This window comes from Canis aureus, chromosome 18 (genome assembly GCF_053574225.1).
Source record: "Canis aureus isolate CA01 chromosome 18, VMU_Caureus_v.1.0, whole genome shotgun sequence".
In the NCBI taxonomy this organism is placed as follows: Eukaryota; Metazoa; Chordata; class Mammalia; order Carnivora; family Canidae; genus Canis; species Canis aureus.
The window spans coordinates 6,321,408-6,344,103 of NC_135628.1; positions in this window are offsets into that span (position 1 = coordinate 6,321,408).

A 22,696-nucleotide genomic window follows, 5' to 3' on the forward strand; every position below is an offset into this window, starting at 1 on the left:
TGGAATGAATAGAAAAAGTTTTTCTTTTTGGTGGTCAAAATCCTCTGTATGATTGTTGATAAAATGTGTCAGATTGACAGCTCTGGAAATTAAGCCTATGGTCTACAGAATGGATTAGCGATTGGTGGGATCATAAGTCATCATCAGGAGCAACCTATGTTTGTTGATTTTAAGTATCTCGGCTAGTTCAGATTTCTAATCTCTTCAGTTATTAACTCTTTACAATCAGAGTATTGTGGCATTACACAGAAATGCATGAATGAATGAATGTTTGACTGCTCATAGATGCTCAAAGGATTTAATTTGTTTGCTTTACTGCTGGCCATGTGCTTTGCCAGTTTCTAGCTTTTAGTGGACTTGGGAAGCTTGCTATTGGCATTTCCTCTGGGGACTCCTTACAATGGCAGTACTTGGCTACTGTATCATTCACAAATATAGATAGATGCTATTCTCCAGTTATACCTGCATCCCGAAACGAAGAGAATAAGAGAGAAGTACATGGCATTTTTTCAGTAAATTCATCAGGTGTTTGTTAAGTGTAAATAAATTACATAATTGAGGAGTCTTCCCCCCCCCCCCCCCCCCCCCGCCCCTTTTCTACACATGGTTTACACTTGGATTCCTTAAGGACTCTCTTTCTCTTTTTAAATTCAAATTGATAGGATTTAGGGCCTGCAAATTGGAGAAGGGTTTTTGTTTTTGTTTGTTCGTTTGTTTTTTGTTTTTTTTTTTTTGAGAAGGGTTTAAGAACATTTAAAACAGGAAAGAAGTACGCATTTAGTTATAAAGAATTTTGTTAGGGTTGAAGAGCCTCAGTAACCACTGCATTATTATTATTATTTTTTAATTCACCCCCAGGTTTCAGCTCACTGATTTTTTTTTTTAACCTGTACCACACTGTCCCTATACCATACTCTCATCTCAGCAAGTTCCTGTTCCTGAGTAGTTGACCTTACTACCCTTCTTCTTCTTCTTCTTGCTACCACTCTAACTATTCATGTGTTCCACAGTAGGCAAACAACTTGTTTGCATATGTTTCTTCTGTGAGACTAAAAGTCTCAGTTGGAGGCATCTTTGTAAGGCCATCCTTGTCGCCTTGTGTGGCTGACGTACTCTGGACACCCAGTCAATATGCATAGAGTAGGTATGTGTTTCTTATGACAGATTTTGTCCCTTCTAATCATCAGTGCCACTCATCATATAGCCGCTCGTCTTGTGCTTCCTTGCTGGATAAACTCTAAAACTTTGGATTGTTTTGAGGAATAACTTCTACGTTTTCTCTGAACTGATATTTTCAGGTCTTGGGGACATTGGGTCTAAACGCCTTAAATAAGCAAATAGTTTTCAGGGAAGCAGGCTACCATCCAGCCCTCATTGGCAGGGTCTGAACTTCTCTAATGAGGCCTGGCTGCTATTCTGAGCCAAGAGCCCTGTCTGTCTGTTTCTATTTAGTAGCAAAGTCCTTAATCTTCATCATTCTCAAATCCCCATTTGTTTTCCAATTTTTTCTCACATTCTTGACATAAGCCAAATAAAGTAGTCCCATTTCCTGTCTATTTCAATATCATATTTTTATAGGATACTTACGGATATCAGATTTTTCTGCATCTTCTCCGCTAGCTAACCCATTCTTTCTGCTTTCAATCTGTAGAGAAAAATTCTGCTCCACTGGCTTTTGATTTGGGTTAAGAGTAGCCTTTTCTATGCAGAGGGCTGATAGTATAGGACAGTAGATGGATGGGTACATAAATGATTATACTGCAGTTTTGATAAGCGCGAGATGTGAAATGTGTCAGAGGACAAAGAATAGAGAGGAGAGAGAGAGATGATCTCTGCCTGGAAGTGGCAAGGACTGACTCCAAAGTTTATGAGACAAGCCACAGGACAAAGGACATTTTGCAAAAGTCCACAGCATGTGTAGAGACCTAGAGGCAGGCAAGAGCTTGGCACAGGAAGCTGCAAGAAGTTCTGCATCTCCAAAACATATGATATAATGTTGGGAGTTGTGGGAGATACGATTGCAGAGTTGAGAGGGGTTCAGTAAGGAGAGGCTTGGTACAATTGGATACCTGTTTTTGGAAAGTTGACTCTGGCATCAAGGTAGAACCTAAACTAAAAGACACAAGAATCATCAGTGAGTCTAGAAGTGTTCTGAAGTGAACAAGGCCCTTGAGGAGAAAATAATAGAACTATAGCTATATTCTATCCTGAATAAAGGAGGACATTTAAAAGGTGTCAAGTTGGGAGGAAGAGTGAAAACCCTAGGGAATAACTGTGCACAGTATTGGTGATGTTGGATATTTGACTCTAGAGCACTGAGTTATATGTACATAGTTGAGAATTCTCAGGATGTATGTATATGTATAATAAAAGAATCACAGGGCAGCCCGGGTGGCTCAGCAGTTTAGCGCCGCCTTCAGCCCAGGGCCTGACCCTGGAATCCCAGGATCGAGTCCCACATCAGGCTTCCTGCATGGAGCCTGCTTCTCCCTCCGCCTGTGTCTCTGCCTCTCCCTCTCCCTGTGTCTCTCATGAATAAATAAATAACATCTTTAAAAAAAATAAAAAATAAATAAATAAAAGAATCACAGAATTATACAAGAGTATATGTGAACACCTCTGATAATGCTCTGTGCCACGCTACATGGAAAGCAAATGTGTGAAGAAGAGAGAAAAAGAGCTCTCTGATTTTCAGCAGTTAGGAAGTAAATGATATAATCTGAAACAAGTTTCAAGTAAGTTCTGAACCACAGATTTTAATGTTGTGGGACTTCAGAAATAAGTTAGATCAATGTCTTCATGAAAGATGCCAGTTGTATAGAGTTTGGAGGAACTAGGGGGCAGGGGGTGCGGTTCATGGGAGTGAAAGTAAAGGGGAAAATGGAGTTTAACTCATTTGTGGAATAGGAGACTGGCTGGGACACAACTGATTTAAAATCAACGGAGCATGTTGAGGACTAATAAGGAAAAGTTTGCTACATACAGTGGGACCAGATGATAAAGACGGCCTCAGCACTAAAACGAGGGAGATTAAATGATACAGTTGGGAATTGGGAAGCCTAAAGCGTTTGTCCTTCACGGCATAATGAGGGTATTGCAGGGAGACTGGTCTAGAGAAGATGTGTGTGATGGATCACCAGAAGCCAAGAACAATCTCCAAAGAGAGTCAACAGACAATTAGAAAAACCTCCTCATTACAGTTGTAAGCTCATTGGCTTCTTCGAGGGCATTTGGCTAATTCTGCTGGCAAACACAGTACATCCCGCCACCCTAGTGTCCTCATGCGTGTTGTAACTACAAACAGTTGAGACGGATTCCGACAGCCACAAAAGGAAAATCGGGCCTGCCTAAGCCCACCTTTGTAACACTTGGCTTTCGTATAACAGCTTTTCAAGCTCCATTTAGTTGGTACTAAAGAACCCACTGCTGCTGTGATATACACGGAAAAAGGAGTCCAGTCAAGCACACTAAAAATTCGTTGAGTAAATATGTGTGGTGGAGAGAAGCAACGTCCTAGGGCTGGTCCTGGCTTGGGGCCTGGCAAACAATAAAATACTCTGTGAACTTCTAGTTTTAAAAAGTAAATTCAGTTCTGAAAACACAGGCTTTAAGAGTGGCCTGCCACGACTGGCTGGTGTTGGAGAGCTGACAAAGAGCTCCGCTCCCACCGTGCCCGTGGGTTCCAGACCTGTGAACTCAGGAAGGAGAGGGAAGGAGCAAATTCAAGGAGGCAGTTACTGTCAATTATACCCCAAAGGTTTGAAGCTGTATGTGGAAAACATTAATAAATCATTGAAGACTAAAGAGTTGGGAAACCGCCGTTGAAAGTGGAAAACTGATTGTATTTCAGAGCAGCACACTGGCAGCAGGTGGTAGGAATCTGGCTCGGACACATGTTTTGTTTGGCTTTGGTATTTAAAAACAACATAAACTTGTCTGTCTTCATGTAGGGTGTGTCTTCTCCACCACCCCCCCCCCACTTTCCTCACCACCCTGTATTGTCTTATACTCTTTGTTTTTTATGCACCTCACGTTACTTGATTTTGCAACACCTAAAATGTTGTTTTGAATTTTTTATGGCAGCATATTACCATCACTTTGGAGGCAGAAGATTTGAGGTGAAATTTGAAGTAAGTGATTTATTAACTGTGCAGTGGCATCTTGCTGAACTTCATTGTTCCCATCTTTAAAAGAGGACACTAAAAATACCACTTACTACTTGCTATGCTTACTGCACGGGCTAACAACAGGCTGTGGATCTCAAGATAAAGTATGAGAATTTTTTTTTTTTACCCTAAATGCTGGCCAGATAAATCCTTTAATTTTACGTGCGTTCCACAACAATGATAACTGACTTTGGGAACCCTGCATCTGGGCCCTTTGAAGTCTCTGCTGTGTGTGTACCTACGTCCGTAGATCTCAAACACGACTGTACGATGGACTCAATGGTAGACCTTTAAGGAAATACTGATGACTGAATCATATTACCCAGTACTTCTGAGTTAACCGACCTGGGAGTGGTCTGGGCTTTGGAGCTGAGGTTGGTTGGTAGGTGGTTTTTACACTCCCTAGTTGATTTTAAGGAGTAGTCAGAGCTTGAGAACCACGGCTTACCTCAATTCGGTAGCAACATCATTGAATCGTAAAATTATCCAAAACCATGTTGGTCATTCTCTGGCTATTTTGTGATGAAACAGAGCACACACTGCTGCTTAGTTTTTCTGTCTTCTAATTCATGGTTCGCAAATGTGGCAGAGTTAGTACCACTGATCACCTGATGTGGGCTGACTTGTACCACCTGCCAATGCCTCCCTCAAAGATATCCTCAACCACAGAACTGGTGAATGTCATTGTCCACGGGGAAGCGGGTTTTCGAGGTGTGCTTGAGTTGAAAAGCTTGAAAGGAGGATAGTAGCCTGCATTATCCAGGTGGGCCCAATGCAGTCATGTGCACCCTCGTAAGAGGAGGTGATAGCATTTCAGGTAGAGAAGAGATGCAGGGACTGAGCATAAGTCAGAAAGGCTGGAAGAAGCCGTTGCCAGAGGCACCACTAGCTTTGAAGACAGAGCAAGAGGCCACAAGCCAAGGAAGGTAGGTGGCTCCTGGGAAACGGAAGAGGTGAGGAGGTGGATTCCCCTGCATTTTGATTGCAGCCCTTAAAGACCCAGTTTCAGACTTTTGGCCCCTAAAACTGTGAGCTGATAAATCTGTGTTGCTTTGAGACACCAAATCTGTGGTGATTTGTTAGAGTAGCAATAGGAAACTAACAAATCTGGAAATTCATTAAAAATGAGAACTATCAAGGCCTCTCCAAGACCCGCACTACCAGGATCCGTAGAGGGCCCTGGAGGACCTAGAGGGTAGAGGCCAGGCCTAGCCGCGCACACCGTTGTGAACTCTCCAGGTGACTCTCAGTCGGTAAAGACACGGCGTTTAATCAGTGTGGGGTTGTTTTTGTTGTTGTTAAACCTGAGGTTCGAACGGCTTTGAAGTGGGAGTCACTCCATTCTTCCTGATTACAGAAAGTTTTATATTGCGAAAGAGATTAAAAATAATCCTACGAAGACGGCATTTTTAAAGTGAAGACAGTGATGGGAATATTCTCAGTGTCTAGCATGATTGCTGGGCTTGTAAAAGTGTGTGTTTTAAGGGTGTTCTGATCTTTAGTACAGAAATTACAGACTTTAACTTAACACATCCTTATTTGGTGAGCACACAATTGCTAATATCACTAGACATCCCCTCTTGTTATAGGAGGCTTTGAGGAAGAGGCAAAGTCAACCTAAGAATCCCAAATCATATCTTCTTTCCAGTTTCTGTGCTGTTCTCACAGGAAGTTTAATTTGAACCTGCAGGGGAACAGCCAGCACATATTCACACGCTTCAAACATCCATGCATTGTCAGAGAGAGCAAAGGGGGTGGGGTGGGGGGCGGCTAGGGACAATTTACATTTTAACAAAATGTTTGTAATTTCAAAATACCTTGATTGACTACCACCCAGTGGGCGAAAACCATATGTGACAAGTAAACTTGGAAATTCTCTACTGCTCTGATTCTCATAATGAAAACTTCAAGTGGCCCCACATCTGTTCCGTTAGGTCTGTGTAATCCCATTGTGTCTGCTTCAACTGTTGGCAAGGATGCATATGGTTTTGAAGGGGAGGCGCCTCTCTGGGAGAAAAAGCACGGAGACTCCTGATTCCTGTCCCCCAGGTTTCTGATACATTGAACACCAAAAGTTCCCACTTTAATGTTGAACGGTGACTAGGTTAGCTACTGTGACAACATCACCAGTCTGGCAGCCCTTGAAGCTGTCTGTATATGAACTTTTCATTTGACCCAACTGAGTACTCTACATTTGTCATTTGAACTTAAGAACAGTCTAAAAACATTGAAGTCACTTCTTCTTCTGTTATTTATAGCACGGTTGGTAATTTCTTCGTCAAAGTACTTAACTGCATTTTATCATACTTTAAAAATATGGTATGAGGCTCTAAAGTTCAAGGAAGTATAACAATCAGTTGAAAAATACTCACCAGATAAGTAATCATACACTCTTGTGTCACCTGACATGCAGTGAACAAGCTGATGAATGAGTCAGGATTTAAATGGTAATTATCATTCATCATTATAATAGACTTATTAATTCATAAATTCTTGGTAAGCCAATTTTCTATAAAAAGGTTAATAATAAAAGTGGAAAAGAAAAAAAATAGCCCCAATGTGATAAAAAATGTAAGAGCTAAAATATCTTTACTGCCACATATCCCTCCTAATTATCTAGTAGTTTTATATTAAAATGTTTCTTAATACAAGATGATATTTTCCCAGCATTTTGAAAGAACAAAAGGTACAATTCCTTTTATTACTTACTCCCTCACACTCCTCAGTATGAACCAGTATAAATGTAAGATCCAGACTAAGATAATATTTGAGTGTTCTAACTTAGTATAATCCCAAATAAACCCAAATGGTTTTGGACAGTGATTCCTATTAGTAAATGCCAAAGTATTGCATTTCAAGTTGTTTGCTGAACTAAATCTTGCATTCCACACAGTAGCATTATATACATATCTGCTTCAGATTTAAATGAAAAAAAAATAATAAAACCTGAGCCAAACATGAAGCATGATTAAGTCTTCTTTAGTTTGAAAATACCAATAAGCCATGTTGAAGTCAATTTCAATAATACCAATTTTTAAAAAAGCACTTTATTTTATTTTTTTTTTATTTTAAAGATTTTATTTACTTATTCATGAGAGACACAGAGGGGCAGGGGCAGGGACAAAGGCAGAGGGAGAAGTAGGCTCCATGGAGGGAGCCCGATATGGGACTCGATCCCAGGTCTCCAGGATCAGGCCCTGGGCTGAAGGCGGCATTAACCCGCTGAGCCACCGGGGCTGCCCTAAAAGAGCATTTTAATTGCAGTTTGTATTCCTTTAGTGCTTTTACAAAAGGAAGTGCAACTGCACAAGAAAAAAAAAACAATCATTTTTAAAAGCTGATAAAATATAACTGTTAGAAAGTCAAAGATACAACTTTTGAAATTTTCTTAAAACTGTTTATGCAGTCTTTTAAAATTGTTACTATTGATTATATTTAGGGAAATAAGATATTTTGTTTGCATAATTCCTCTCAATTTGGGACAGGAACTACAAAACGCTATGATTAATAACTTCTACTCTACTTTTGTTTTCCTGGGGATAGTTGGCATAAAAATGGGCCATCAAATGGGTCAAATTGAAGTAAATAGGGATAAAGTAAATCCAAATCCTTAAGTTTAGTCAACCAGAGTCAGAATATGAGATCCTACTGAAAATAATTGCATCTCAATTTTTAGGAAAATTTTTGGTTATAAATGAAAACAGTGCATTTCCCATTAAACTGACAATAGGGCTTGAAGGAGGAAGATCATATTGATTACTATAAAACTGACAGGATAGGGATTATACAAGATCAGATGTATAAATACAGTTATGTATCCTATAATGGGATTTCAAATAACAGAATGACTCTGGATTTTTAAGTTTTCCTTCATTACAAGTAAAATGTAATAATACAGTACAGGTCCAACTTTCTAGGCCAAAGGCAGGTAAACCTGTCGTGTTAACATACAGTTTTACAGTTTTCTTCATATAATAGCTATATGATTGGGAAGACCTTGCCTGACAAGCGTTTGACACAGCTTCCAAGGCTTCATCTACCTTGGAAGGAGAAAAGGGGAATCTAACAAAAAAAGTTGATGATAGCAAAAAACAACATGTAAGAATAAGACCCTTTTTTTCTTCTTTCATCTTTTTGTTTTGTTTTGTTTTACTTTGTCTATGTTGGAGAATATGTGTAGTGGGTGAGCGTTGTAGCTCATGCATATGCTTCTAAAACCAAATAACAGGATGGCACATGAGGCTGTGGTAGGGATTTTTTTTTTTTTTTTTTTTGTGGTGGGGGTTTTTCCTGCGTAATCAGAGTTCTGAGGAGATAGTTATACCCTCACAGCCATATCCTACTAGAAAAATTAAACAGGTCATCCATACCTTCCCCAACTGTCTTCTCATTCTACTTTCTTGGCCAAGAGCAGAATTTCCTGAGGAAGGGTGTCCTGTGTCAGGCAGACAGTTCAATGTCCAACCTAACTGAATGAATGAATTAAAAATAAAGAAATCACAGACTCCATTTTGTTGCTTCATCACAAACTGCCTTCCCACCTTGAACACCAGACTGTGCCTGGGACTCTCCAGCCCTCTTTACCTGGTGTTCCCAACAGCTTCTACCATAATATGGGACCTGGCTTTAAATGTCATGTGGCTGGTTAGAGATAGAAAAGCCATCAACCTACAAAAGTCTAGGTTACTGCTGTGAGGCTCCAGAGGACTAAGCAGCGTTCTGTTAACACAAGTTGCATCACAAGCAGAACGGTGTTTATAAAACACTGCAATATGAAAGTCTTCATTTATTTGAATCAGCACATCTATGGTGATCCACAAAGCAACTTCTACCGTGAATATTACTTTGCTTCTCTGACACCCTGGAGACCTTTGGGATCATTCTGACGTAGAAAGTTCATAGGTAGGATCTAGAAAGTTCATTGTTGGTTCTGGCGTTAGAATCATCGACCTGTTACCTATTTCCATCACATTTTCCATATAGTCTACTGCCCACATAAATGTAAAGTTTGTGCGCTCTCAAAGTTATTAAAAGATAGAATTTTTCAGGGCCCCTGGGTGGCTCAGTGGTTGAGCGTCTGCCTTTGGCTCAGGTCTTGACCCTGGGGTCCGGGGATCGCGTCCTCTATGGGGCTTCCTGCACGGAGTCTCTGCACGGAGCCTGCTTCTCCTCTTCTCCCTCTGTCTATGTTTCTGCCTCTGTGTGTGTGTGTGTGTGTCTCTCTCTTTTTTTAAAGATACAGTTTTTCATTGTCCATACAACTCTCCACTTCAGGTAATATTGTTTTCCAAGTTTTTTAAGTGGAACTTTGTTCTTTTATTTGCTCAAGTCAGGCCCTGAGAAAGATCTGTGTTTGTGTGTGTGTGTGTGTGTGTGTGTGTGTAGGAACAGAAGTGCTGATGAGGAGAGGGAATGCATTTGCTCTGTAAGCACAATTCCCAGGATCCTGGCTTCCATCTATAGACTGAAGCAATCAATCATGACTGACATGATGAGATGCAAAGAGTAAAGATGGCACGACATGATCACCCACAGAAACTGTTATATTTATCCCATCTGCAACTCATTCATTGTTTCTCTAGTTTTTCTAACATTCTCCCACTCACCTCTAAAAAACTGGCAGAAGACTCAGATGGGTTTATTTTTATGACCTTGTGGTTTCACTCTACTCAATATTTTTTGGGGAAATACCAACTCTCATGCTGACTTCTTTCATTAAATATTTTTTAAAAATATACATGCTCTGAAAACTGAGAATTCTGTATTTATCTAACTAGTCAATTTAGTGCCTGAGATACCTAATCTCCTAGCACTTAGCAGCCAGGCACCCCGTCAGGTTCCCTGGAAAAGCGCTTGCTTATTGTGGTAACAATGAAACACTGTTTTTAGGATAGATTCCCTCTCATGTGCCAACACAGCACATGAAATCCAAAACTAAACCATTGGGACACTTACCATCCAAACTCTCCCACTCAAAGTCCTTTCTCTGTCTGTTGCCTTTTGGAGTGTTCTTGAAAGAGTACAACCAGAATGCCTCCTCTCCAGTCTGGATTTTGACGCTCTACAAGGGAGAAATCAAAGTGATAGGATTCCTTCCCCTACCAAAGGAAGTTCAGAGTCTTAGGAGAACATAGTCCTCAAGATGGAGAAGAATGAACAAATATTCCTAAGGCTTTCTCTCTCTCTCTCTCTCTCTCTCTCAATGTTCCCCCCTCTGTCTTTTTTTTTTTTTTTTTTTTTTGAGAGAGAGAGAGAGAAAGCAAGGACAGGAGCAGGGGGAGGGGCAGAGGAAGAGGGAGAAGCAGACGCCCCTGCTCAGTGAGGAGCCCAATGCGGGACTCGATCCCAGGACTCTGGGATCATGACCTCAGCCAAAGGCAGTCACTAAACTGCCTGAGCCACCCAGGTGCCCCTCCCCCTCTGTCTTACATTTGCTGGTATGGCTTATGGAATACTATAGAATTCATTTGGAGCTTGCAACATTGCATTTTTAACTGACTGTATTTTATATATACTTTTCTTTCACGAACAATATTTGTTTTGATGTAAGGGACCATTTCTTTGATCTCTTCATGCCTTTATAGCATATCGCTTCTGTTTTTCTCTGTAGACGTGCAAATTTAACACATGTACATGCATGAGTATGTGAAGCACACTTCATCTGTGAAGCAAATTTTGGCGTGTAAAGAAGCTGGCACTAAATGTACAATTAATATACATTAAGTATAATGTACAGTTATACTACATGTGGATTTTTAAGTAATACACAATTCTTTTTTTAAAACAGATTTTATTTCTTTGTTTGAGAGCAAGCCCGAGCATGTTCGATCATGCTTGTGAGTGGGAAGAAGAGCAAAAGGAGAGGGGAAGAGAGAATCCCAAGCAGTCCTGGTGCAGAGGGTGGAGCCCGACATGGGGCTCGATCTCACGACCCCAAGATCATCACCAGAGCTGAAATGAATAGACACTCAACAGACTGAGCCACCCAGGCACCCCAAAAATGCACAATTCTGACATTTAAATTTTTACATTAAAACTTCTGGGTTAGAATATTATTAGCTTCACGCAGGCAAGAATTTCATGTCCCTTGCCATTATCTTCAGTGCTTGGCACATAGTCACACAGTTGAGTATTCGTTGAATAAATTAGAAAAATATCTTTAAACTTAAAAGTTCATCAAATAAGAAAAAGATAATTTGCAATAAAGCCATGACATACTTTTTGATCAGTAATTTCCAGAGTATAAATAATGCTTGCTGAAAGGGAATACAGGTTTTTATGTGGTTCCTGACAGCCTTTGAACCTTAACAGTTTTTTAAATAGGAAGCTAGTTTAAGGGAATCAACATAGAATTTGTTTGGCGGGACATGGTCTTCCTTCAGATCTGCCATGAAGCTGGCACACATGGGTACAGCTGTTCCGAGTGTGCAAGTAAGGAAATGTTGGGGCACCTGGGTGGCTCAGTGGTTGAGCATCTGCCTTTGGCTCAGCGTGTGATCCCGGGGTCCTGGGATCAAGTCCCGTATTGGACTCCCTGTGTGGACCCTGCTTCTCCCTCTGTCTGTGTCTCTCTTCTCTCTCTACGTCTCTCATGAATAAATAAATAAAATCTTAAAAAAAAAGGAAATGTTTCCATGCTGACTGACAAGTAGCTGCTGAGCCTCTCAAGTACCTCCTATAGCCCCTGCTGTTTCAGTCTCCTTAAGAATTCCTTGAACCTCCCAGCAATCCCACAAAGAAAGAGTCAGTGCCCAGTCTAGCAGGGGGCCTCTGGCACCGTGGCCAGAGATAATTCTGATTGGCCAGTGCCTCTGTTGTATTGGTTGCTAAATATTTTGAATATCATCTCTGTCTTCCTGTTAGGAGTCTGACAGGAAGCCAGCTCTTTCCTTCCCAAGGGTTTCATGCAAAGTGAAAAATTGTCCTACCTACTGTGCAGAAGGTCATTCAGAGGTTTGTAGAAAGAAGGAAAGATTGTGAAACTTTAATAGAGGTCAACAGCACAGAACAAAGAGGAATGAGATGTATAGCACTGAAGAGAAAGTCCTACATTTTAAAGTAAAAAAGAGAGCTAAGAGAGTCATGCCTTCCCTTGGGTTGGCTGGTGAGGCACGAGTGTGAAGAGCAGAACAGTGTGACCACATAATGATGGGAAGGACCCGGGAAGGGGTGGTCAGAGACTAGAGAGATGAATCTAGCTACAGTGCCTTGTCCCTGGGCATCATACAGGCATCTGAGTGTGTGCCCCCATGAGCACGACCACACACTCATCTCAGTCAAAGACCTAGAGATGAAATACATTGATCTAAAGTGTTGCTAAGGAGGGGCAGCAGAAATCCAGGCAATGAGAAACCACTGAAGCATGAGGTGAAGAGTAGCCTAGCACACCTGGTTGGTCAACCTAGGGCCTTCATCTGGAATAGAAGTTGACCTCAGAACCAGAGAAATGATGATTGCTTGGCGGGGGGGGCGGGGGGAATGGGGTGGGTGGTGTTCCTCGTGTCAGGGTTGACCCTGTATGAGCTTCATGACCCATTAAACTTAGAATTAGTCAAGCACCTTATGGATTTCAGCTTTCACAATCAGTATGTGAGGTGGTCACTTGAGATCACTCCCCTTTTTGAAAACTGTTTTTCCTTTGATTCTTCTTGCTGCCTCTGAACTTTTGACTCCAGAACTTTGTCTCCCATTTTTCTAGAGTCTATTTTCTTTAGACTTTTTAAAGTCCTCCCAATGCACCTCGGCCATACCACCAAGATACGGTATATACTCTCTATATTATTACATACTCTGGTTTTCTCCAGCCCACTCTGTCACACACACCCTCTAGTGGGGACTTCTGGCCCCACAATCCTGATAAGTTTCTTGTTTCAACTGAAGTGTGAAGACCTAGTCCAGCCTCAGCCTAGTGAACACAGTCTTGATGCTGGCCACAAAGCTAGCAAACAGCACCAGCCCTTCTGTTGGATAAAAGTACAGGAACCTTTATATGAACTAGTCAGGTTGAGGAAGAGGACAGAGTGTTAGTCTCATTGTGGAGCTGAAATAGGAGACAATCTGAGTTGTAAAAACCCCCATTGTGTAGTCTGCACAATTCAGAAAGCATGTAATCAGGGCTGCCATTTAGAGGGCTCATATTTGTATTGTTGTTATATTTTGTTCTGGTTTTATGAGTGAAAAGGTAACTTCTAAGTCACACTGACGAGTAGTGCTGTGTTTTCTGGTCAGCAGGGCCTGCAGCTGGTATGCTAGAGAATGCAAAGTCCCCTCACATGAGAAGTGACACATCCATGGACATGACAGCATAGTGCATGAAGGGGGAAAATAGTTCACAATACTTAAGGGAAGAATGACCTATATAACAAGAAGGACAACATGTTGAGAATAGATACTGACCATTAGACATAATAGAGTCTGTAAACCTGCCACACACTTAAGAACAAAAAAGCTGTTGGGAATCAGGACTAAAATGTTGGCTCAGCCAATTCCTGGCAAAAGAATTATTACCAACTCCCCGTTGAGGAGGACTAGGTAATAAATACTAAACTCATACACCTGTAGTATAACTCATAATTCATATACAGCTTAATCTAGTTAATATTTTATAAGTTTATCCACACAATGATCAAATTATTCTTAAAGAACTTTCTTGGATTTAAAAGCCTAATTAAAGCCCCCTATCCAGGTGTTGAGAGAAGCTTCCAATTATTTTATCAATAGACCAGTGCCTCAAAAAATCTGACTTGTTCTTAATTGGGTGTTTTACCTTCATTCCATCTTTGGAAAAAAAAAATGGTAGAGACAATGAGAAGAGGACCTCATGATCAGTATCCTAGAAAATTTTAATAACAAATGAATGAAGAGGTCAGTTTTTCAGAAGTAGTAATTAATAGCGAACTCCCAATTTGCCACATAAACACCAAGAGCAAATTTTCGTGGATCTATTCATAAGAGGTGTGGGTTTTTTTTTTTTTTTTGAGCCCTGTTTTTTGGATAGCAAGGAATGTTTTTAGTAGCAATATTCATTTATGAAATAAATGTGGATTCAATTAACAAACTATATTCATACTCTGTCAAATTCCTGTTTTTAAACAATTGGGTTCACTGAGCAAGCTAATTTAATGCCTTACTAAAAAGAAAAAAGAATGGACATTTTCTCCAGTCAAATATACATGTGGATAGAATTTAAGCAAGTAAGCCTTTTCTCTGTGGAATACAAAAATATAACTGAGTATATATTTTAAACACATACACACAATGGAAGAAATCAAACTAAATGTGTGTGTTTAACCTCTTCAACTTTCCAAATACTGGATGCGGTAAGATTGGGTATGACAGTCAAGTAGCTAAGTTGAAAGTTTTCTCTTTGTATATGTTATTTTTACCCTTCTTTCTTCAGAATCTAAATGGAAACAGATGACTTCTTCAGAGGTAGTTAGCCATTCTCTTAAAAAAGAAAACCTGTCAATTTTACAAAGATGAATTAAATGATTGATTATAGCAATAATCAATAACTAAAAAATAAGGCTGGGAAAATTAAGCCATGTTTGCTATTGAATGTTCAGTTCTATCTGTTTTTCATTCTTGTTTCCCATATGATCATCATTTAGAATAATAATAACCATATACCCAAAGAAACAAGGGTGAAAAAGAAGATTGAATTATCATAGTTTCTATAGTATATTTAATATATTTCCTTTTTGTGCAGTTTACCAGGTTTCTACTAAAAACAGAGATGAGTATAGAGATGCTACAATTATACCAAATAACCAAGGAAAATTAAATTTTATTCCTAATTACCTTGATTCTCGAGAGAGATCTTGTGAGAATTAATGTTTATTGTAGGAATTTATATAATCTTATTATTTTATTTTTATCTGTATCAGGTAGCGTAGAAACAATGGATATATCATAGCTTCTACATAACTGTAAGTTCCCATATGGTATCTCATCTTGATTGTCACCATTGGTGTCCAGAAACCATTTTAAGCAAAATTATGCAATAGACAGTTAGCTCTGGCTTTTCTATTTTCCCTTGCCAACCCTTTTTGACATTGGCTTTCTTTCTTATTTCTTCAGAATGTCCTGGTATTTTATGTTTTTTATCTTTAAGCCAGTTAAACATTAAACATTAGATATTATATTCTTCTTTCAAGAATTAACTGCATTCACATGTCTTTTGATTTTTTTAAAAAACCCTCTAATTTCATAGGATAACTTACATGATGAAAATTCAGGTGGTATGGATCTTGGAGAGAGAGTATTCTTGGTTGAGAGAGCTCCTTAGCATCACTGTAAAAAAAAAAAATACCTCTTGATTTATTCTTAAGACTTCCTTCAAAGGGGTGAGTGTGTGTGTGTATGTATGTGTGAGAGAGAGCAGGAGAGTGTTTTCACACTTTCCCCAGCAATAAAAATAACCATAATCCTGTAAACACATTTATAAATCTCTAAAGGGATTTTTTTTATGTCTGCCATAATTCTGACTGTTCCATGGATAAAATGATTATATCCAGATAAAAGAGTTTACATTCACTTACTATATATATAAAATTTGGGGGCAGAAATACTCACAGGTAATAGTTACCTGTATGTCTTAAGCTGTTGTATGGTATCCACCAGAGGATATTTTAATAATACCAAGGTGATTTATTTCTAAATGCAGGAAGTGACCACTGTGAGGATTGACAACCAGAACTAGGCGATGCTATTTAAACCAATGAGTAATCAGAATAGTTGATAGCTTTCCTTTAAGACTCAGATTTCCTATGGGGCATGACACTTGCAAACAACAGTTATCATGCATGGTTCTAAGAAAATCAATTTATAAGCACTGAAATTTGGGGACATACCAGTACTTACCAGAATGTGCTTAATAGCTATATAACTTTCATTAGAAGAAAAATCTGCAAAAGAATATCTGAAACTATAACTATAGGATTAATAGATTTTTTTGAGCGAGAGGGAGAGAGGAGAGAGAGGAGAGGGTCATGCAGAAACAGAGGGCGAGAGAGAATCTCAAGCTGGCTCCATGATGTGAGTTTCGATTTCATGACCCTGAGATCATGACCTGAGCTGGAATCAGGAGTTGGACACTTAACCAACTGAGCCACCCAGGCACCCCCATTAATTTTTTGCCACTAGAAGTATCAATCATTAAATACCAAACATCTTCCTCAGAGCTAATGGAGGTATTAAATCAATGTGTAAAATACCAACACTACATTCCAAAATACATGCCCCGCACCGTCAAAGAGCACTCTCCAGAATATCCACACTGGAGAGTGTTAGTCTGCAAAGTATGTATGCCACCATCCCAGAAAGCAGTGAGTCACTATCTGTAAAAATTCAGAACTTACTTAATCTGAAAGTTTTCCAATTATGGCAAGGAAATTATCAGACCAGAAAAATGCAGAGAATCTGAGGCATTGCCCTAAGTTGGCTCATTCATTATCCAGTGATCCACATCATCAAATAAGAAGCGTTGGGGTGAAGAAAAACAAAGGAAACAAGGAAAAGGGATCAAATAATCAAGGCCAGCCCTTTTAAAAACAAATAAGCTTTTTTTTTTTTTTTCCTCATCTGACTCCCACTGTCCTTCTGATGCCCTCTTTCCTAGAACCAGAAGGTATGCTTTGTCCCACGGTCCTCTCTGACCTTTGCTCTTGTGTTAAAACTAACCTACCTCTTTCTGGTCCTGTACTCTATAAAACTGCATTTTTGGAAGATTGTTTCTTTCATTTACTTAAATATTTTTTAAAATGTCTCATATTACTAAGTGATGTAATAGGTGTTAGTGATACAAAGATAAAAATAAAAGTTACTTTATGCCTGTGTGGATGAAACCATTCCTGTGAACAGGCTAAAACTATATTATTTGTAAGATCTGTCTACTTTTGCATTTTAGTCGAATACCTCTATAGGGAACTAATAACCTAAGAAAAGTCATCTTAGAAGTATTTTAGGCATTGTATAGGGAGTTGGGGGGGTAGTCTAGGTGTGGATAAGAAGATGAAAAAGGCAGGCCTTTAATAGTCACACAACATGTTGACTCATTCAATATTATTTCCATGAAAATGTAACATCATTACCAAGTAAACATAATACTTGTTAAATACTAAAATTATTTGATCACTGTGGAATATTAATGATTGGTATCTTGCAAGTCCTACAATGGTAAAGCCAGGATTGTACATTGAGAATTTGAGTCTCAACCATGAAGTGAGGTCATTCCCATAATTAGTCACCTCAATAAGCCGAGTCAAGGAACATCCAAAGATAGATAGCAGTGGTTCTCGGAGGTGATTTTGCCCTCCTCCAGGGGACATTTGACAACGTTTGGAAACATTTTTGGTTGTCATAACTGGGGGAGGTAGCAACGACATGTAGCACATAGAGACCAGGAGTGCTGCATAACATTCTACAGTGCACAGGGCACTTTGTTGTGTGTCTCCCACAACAAAGAATTACCCATCCCTGAATGTCAGTGGTGTTGAGATAGAGAAACCCTCACATAAAGGTTATTGTGGCATCTCTTGTCCTAAAGGTATTATCTATTTTACATCCTGAGATTTTTCCCAGAATGGGCTATGGGCAAGCTCATCACGATAGGATTAAAAATGTGACGTTGTCCTAATCCTACCCAAAAGCATTCAGTGCATTTCTCAAGCTTGAGCGAAGGTTAAAACACATGGGCTACTTCTTTAAAAATACATATTCCTGAGTCCACACACAGGGATTCTTATTTGGCATGTTTAGAATAGGACTCAGGAATCCTAATTTTTCAGGTAATTCTAATGGGAATGTTTGGAGGACCGCCACCCAGTAGAACCATTGATCTGTTAGATGAAACCCAAGTTCTTTAACATTCCTACAAGTCTCCACCATGATCTAATCCCTACGTGTGTCTGCTGGGGGATATATTGCCCCTCTCCTCTTACACTCTACCTTCCAGCCATACTGATCTACGTGAAATTTATTGAAACGTTGTAATATTTTATGATCTCCCCCCCACCCACCACTGTGTTTCTTCTGACTGGATCTTCTTCTTTGTCCTGCTGGTGGCTAACGAGTAGTGTGCTGGTAGATGTTTAGTGGCTGTCCAAAAACAACCCAAAATTCCCTGAGTTGTATTATTTGCCTACTTCTGTGCTATAAATACTCCTATCAGGGCCAACTCCAAGCTACTGGTGTGACATTTTTGGGACAAAATGTGTACATTCAGCTGTTGAGAGCCAGTGTGAGCCAGCTCAGTTCAGCATTGCAAGTAATCTGTCTCTTTTACCCTTCCTTGAGCCGTTCCTGATGGCTTGAGAGTATTTCTTGCACATTTAATATTGCAGTTATTACATTCTCTTATTTGTATTTCTTAACACGCACATTACTTAACTAGACTGGGAGTTCTTTGAAATGAAGGCCTGTGGTAATAAAAAATGTGTTTAGTTAAATTACATTTTAATTCAAATGTTTATGTATTTATGGTGCTTTTTGTATGTTTTCCTTTTGATATACCAAATTATTTAATGAAGTGTTAAAATCTTTAAAGTATTTTCTAAGTTTCAGTTTCAGTCATCATATTAAAGTGTAGCAAGCCAAGTTAAAATATTAAAGGGGAAAAGTATATCTTCTGGGAGCCAGCCTAAGCACTAATAAAAGTGAGGTATGTGACCTTGGGAAGTTAACTTTGTGCTATTTTTCACTGATAGGGGACTCTCTTCCAAAGTATCTAAGTTCTGGGTTATTTCAGTTGGAGGAAGTTGTATTTACTTATATAGTGTTTTATGGTTAACTTTGCTGAGTAGAGCAAATTATCAGGGACTTCTAAACCTTTTTTGTTTTCCAGAAAATATTTTCTTAATATTTCAGTCATTACCTTCCTGATTGAAACATATTTTTGAGGGCAGAAATATTTGATAATTGCTCTGGTACCCAGAGAAGATACAGTGAAAAAATTCTATGCTGCCACAAGAAAAAGCAAACCCTAAATGTGAGCATTTGTTTCATTTCATCTGAAGAGACATATAGTTATCTTTCTGAACCCTCAAAATATCAAAATATGTGTTCATGCTATCCCAGTAACTTGTCTTCTATAATTATTATAGACATTAGATAGTATATTTGTTTTACTAAAAGACCAATTCTAAAAAGTTTAACACTAGTGAATGTTCTTTCTTTCTCTATTTCTGTGTGTGTATGTGTGTGTAGTCATACATTTAAATAGATCTAACAAATCATAATACAGTATAAACAGCGGGAATTATTTTCCTGTAAGGGCATAGGCATAAGGTTAAACAAACCACATCATAGTATGGTATATGTTCCTTTAATATTTTATGGGATTATAAGTTGAAACCCAAAGAGTGATGTGTCTTCTGGAAGGTAATGGTGGTTATAAACCAAGAAATGGAAGATTTAAAAAAAAAATCCTTAGTTAGAAAATACATTTATTTGGTGTCCTTACTTTTTTTTTTTTTTTCAAATTTGCCTTTTAGTGATTTGTGAAAAGATGCAAGAACTTAAATAGATCTTCTAGATGTGACTCAGTAGGGCTCAAACTATTCCCAACTTGAAAGCAAATCCAAATAAAGTTTAACTTTTCTGGCTTCAATTTCTCATATAAAAAGAAAGTTTAAATTGGCAGTGAAAACAATTCTATATGCTCCTGGGGCAGAAACATCAGAACAATGATATTTAAACTTAGGTTAGCAATTACTTGCTTGATAAGACTGCAAATTATTGAAGAAGATCATTTTAATTTTGATCAATTGCCATTTCAGGTTTATTTATTTTCTGTTGAAAAAGACTTGCTTCCAAGCTTATATCTCAAAGAGAGCTAGAAGAAATTTTGAAAGACTAATATTATAGTAGGCAGTCATCCCAAAAGTTGATAGGACACAACTGCATAGTAGAAATCGGTGATGTAAATGGCATGTGTTTCTCAAGAAATGGACTTTATAACTTTCTTAAAGCTTTACTTCCTTTGAATGATGGGCTTTTTTTGCCTAGGAGTGAAATAATTATGTAGGGTACTGTACCACAGCACTCTCTTAAAAATATATTGCATCAGGGTCATGATGTTGTAATTTAGAATTTTAAAGGTAAGAGAGTAAGCTTTTAAATTTAATATCTCAGGGACTTTGGATCCTTTCCACCCAAAACTTGGCTTGTAATTTGTCTCCACAGATGATTTTAATGGTTTAAATTAGTTACGGCTTTTCAAATTGTGAAGTAGCCAATTATTTAGCTTTGACCAAAGTTTAAACAATTAGTTCTAACCAGCACCAGTTATTTTAAAAACCAGGTTTTAGAGGAAAAGAAGTAAATGTGGTTAGTTACTTTCTTATTGCTCAGAGACTTCTATATTTCAAAATAAAATTCCAGAGATTTTCGTGTGAGGGGGAACTCCCTACTTCTGTGAATAGTTTTCCAACGTCTCGTCGTGTGTCAGTGAAAATTTAGAAATAGTTTTAAGACCTAAAACCATTCAGTCCTCTGTCATATACATATTTACGTGGCCCCCACTAAGTTGTAGAATTAGTAGCTTAACTTTGAAATCAGCTATCATTTGCAAATTGTAGAAAAGAAGGGAGAGCTCAAGTGGTGGCCTCGGTTTGCCAGGTTTGCCCCATTGCAAAGTTTAGAGTCCTCTGAATTGCCTTGATCCAGACACTGTAAAAGCCTTTGGTGGCAGGTTGCCAGTTTCAGTAAAACTTACACAGTATTAGTCTTACTTGAGAGTTTTTGGATCGCTGTTAAATAACTGAGCAGACAGAGGGACATAATGCCCATCTTGTGTTGCCTGCATCAGCAAGTGCACTCGAAGGCTGTTAACAGAGGCTGAAAAAGAGGCCGTGTGTGGGGACACAGTATCCTAAGTACCTTCTCATGGTTAGCATGGTGTCCTTTTGTGGGCATTTGTGCTGTCATCTTTCACTATTCTTCTCTATTTATAAGATGATTGAGACTAACCTTAGGATCGACACAAGGAGGATGGCTTTGGAAGGGAAGAGGTAATTAAAAAAAAAAAAAACAAAAAAACAAAAAAACCACTTTCTAAGTATCCTCTTTTCATTTTTAGATTTAGATGTTCTCTTTGAATAAATGTAGCAAGAATGAAGAAAACATATATGATTCATCTGGGATTAAAGCATGAGTATGCATTTCAAGAAATAGAATTGCAACCAATTTAGGGCCTCTTCTGTTTTTCTGGATATTTTCCATTAACAAAGCCTGGTTTGACTCCATAACAGGAACCCATCTCAATATAAGTCTAATAAACATCAGAATCTAATTATTTTGGAAGGGAGTGAAAACAGTGGACTGGGAACTGAGTGGTCTACTATTGTCATTGAGCTCAAAAGTAGGCACAAGCTTTAACCTCAGTTTTTAAATCTGTCAAATGGGGTGAGGTTGATTAATCATTTTCTAAATTCACCTACCATAAAACTAATTTCATTATGATATTACCTTAAAGATCGTGGTCAGGACGGCATGTAAAAGTGCAAGAAAAAGAGGCATTGACGTTTGTCTAGAAACACTCAAGAGATTTTTGCAACTAAATTTAATAATGAAGTGGAAAATTGAACAAAAGAAAAGTAGGTTGGTGTTCCTACATAATGATTTGGTCCTTGCCCTCACTGCCATAATCATCCAAAAAACACACACTATGGTAAAGAGGAAGCAGCTGCCTCATCTGTCAACTTAGAGGATGCCAGTCGTTGTCAACTAAGAAGGGTAAACTGCTGGGCAGGGAGCTGAATTTGGACCCTTGTGGATTTCCTGGGTTCCAGTCTTCCTTCCGTACAATCTCAGAGATACCAATAAGTCAAACTCAGGGAGATGGGAATGAAAAATAGTTAAGTCAACATAGCCTAAGAGATGGGGGCACAGCAAAGGGGAGACTGGTTTGAAGTGGGATGGAAATGGTGCCCTGTTGGGTATACATGTTAAACATTAGGCTACTGATTATTCTGTTCACATTTTGAAAGCTGCATCAGAATAAACTCTAAACAGGGTAAATGAAACTGCAAAATAATGGAATCCTATCAGAAATTTTGAATTGGGTCTGCTGTATTCTTACTGGTGTAGAAGCACCTAATCCTGATTTACTAGATAATAGAAATGTGATTGTGCTCTGAGAAAATGTCGAATTTTCCCTGTTCTTAGTATAAAATCTATTATGTCCATCAGTTTAGTTTTTGTACATGATGTATAAAAGATTACCTTGGTTTATTTAAAGTATTATTTTCTCTTTCCATTTATTAATTTGTGCACTCAAATAGTGATGGAGCACAAACTATGTGCCAAGCACCAAGCCTGCACTGAGATACACAGTGAATAAGACCCGGTTCCCATGTCCCCGGGGGCATGCTGTATAGTCAAAGAATACTGGATCACACATACATCCTTTGTTACAATGGCAAGTGTCAGCAGCCTATGACATAATTATAATCTGACAGAAAACTAAATATTCTATAATCAGGCAACTTCTTTCATTGCATATCCACTCCATGTGCTCTGCTAGTCTGTAA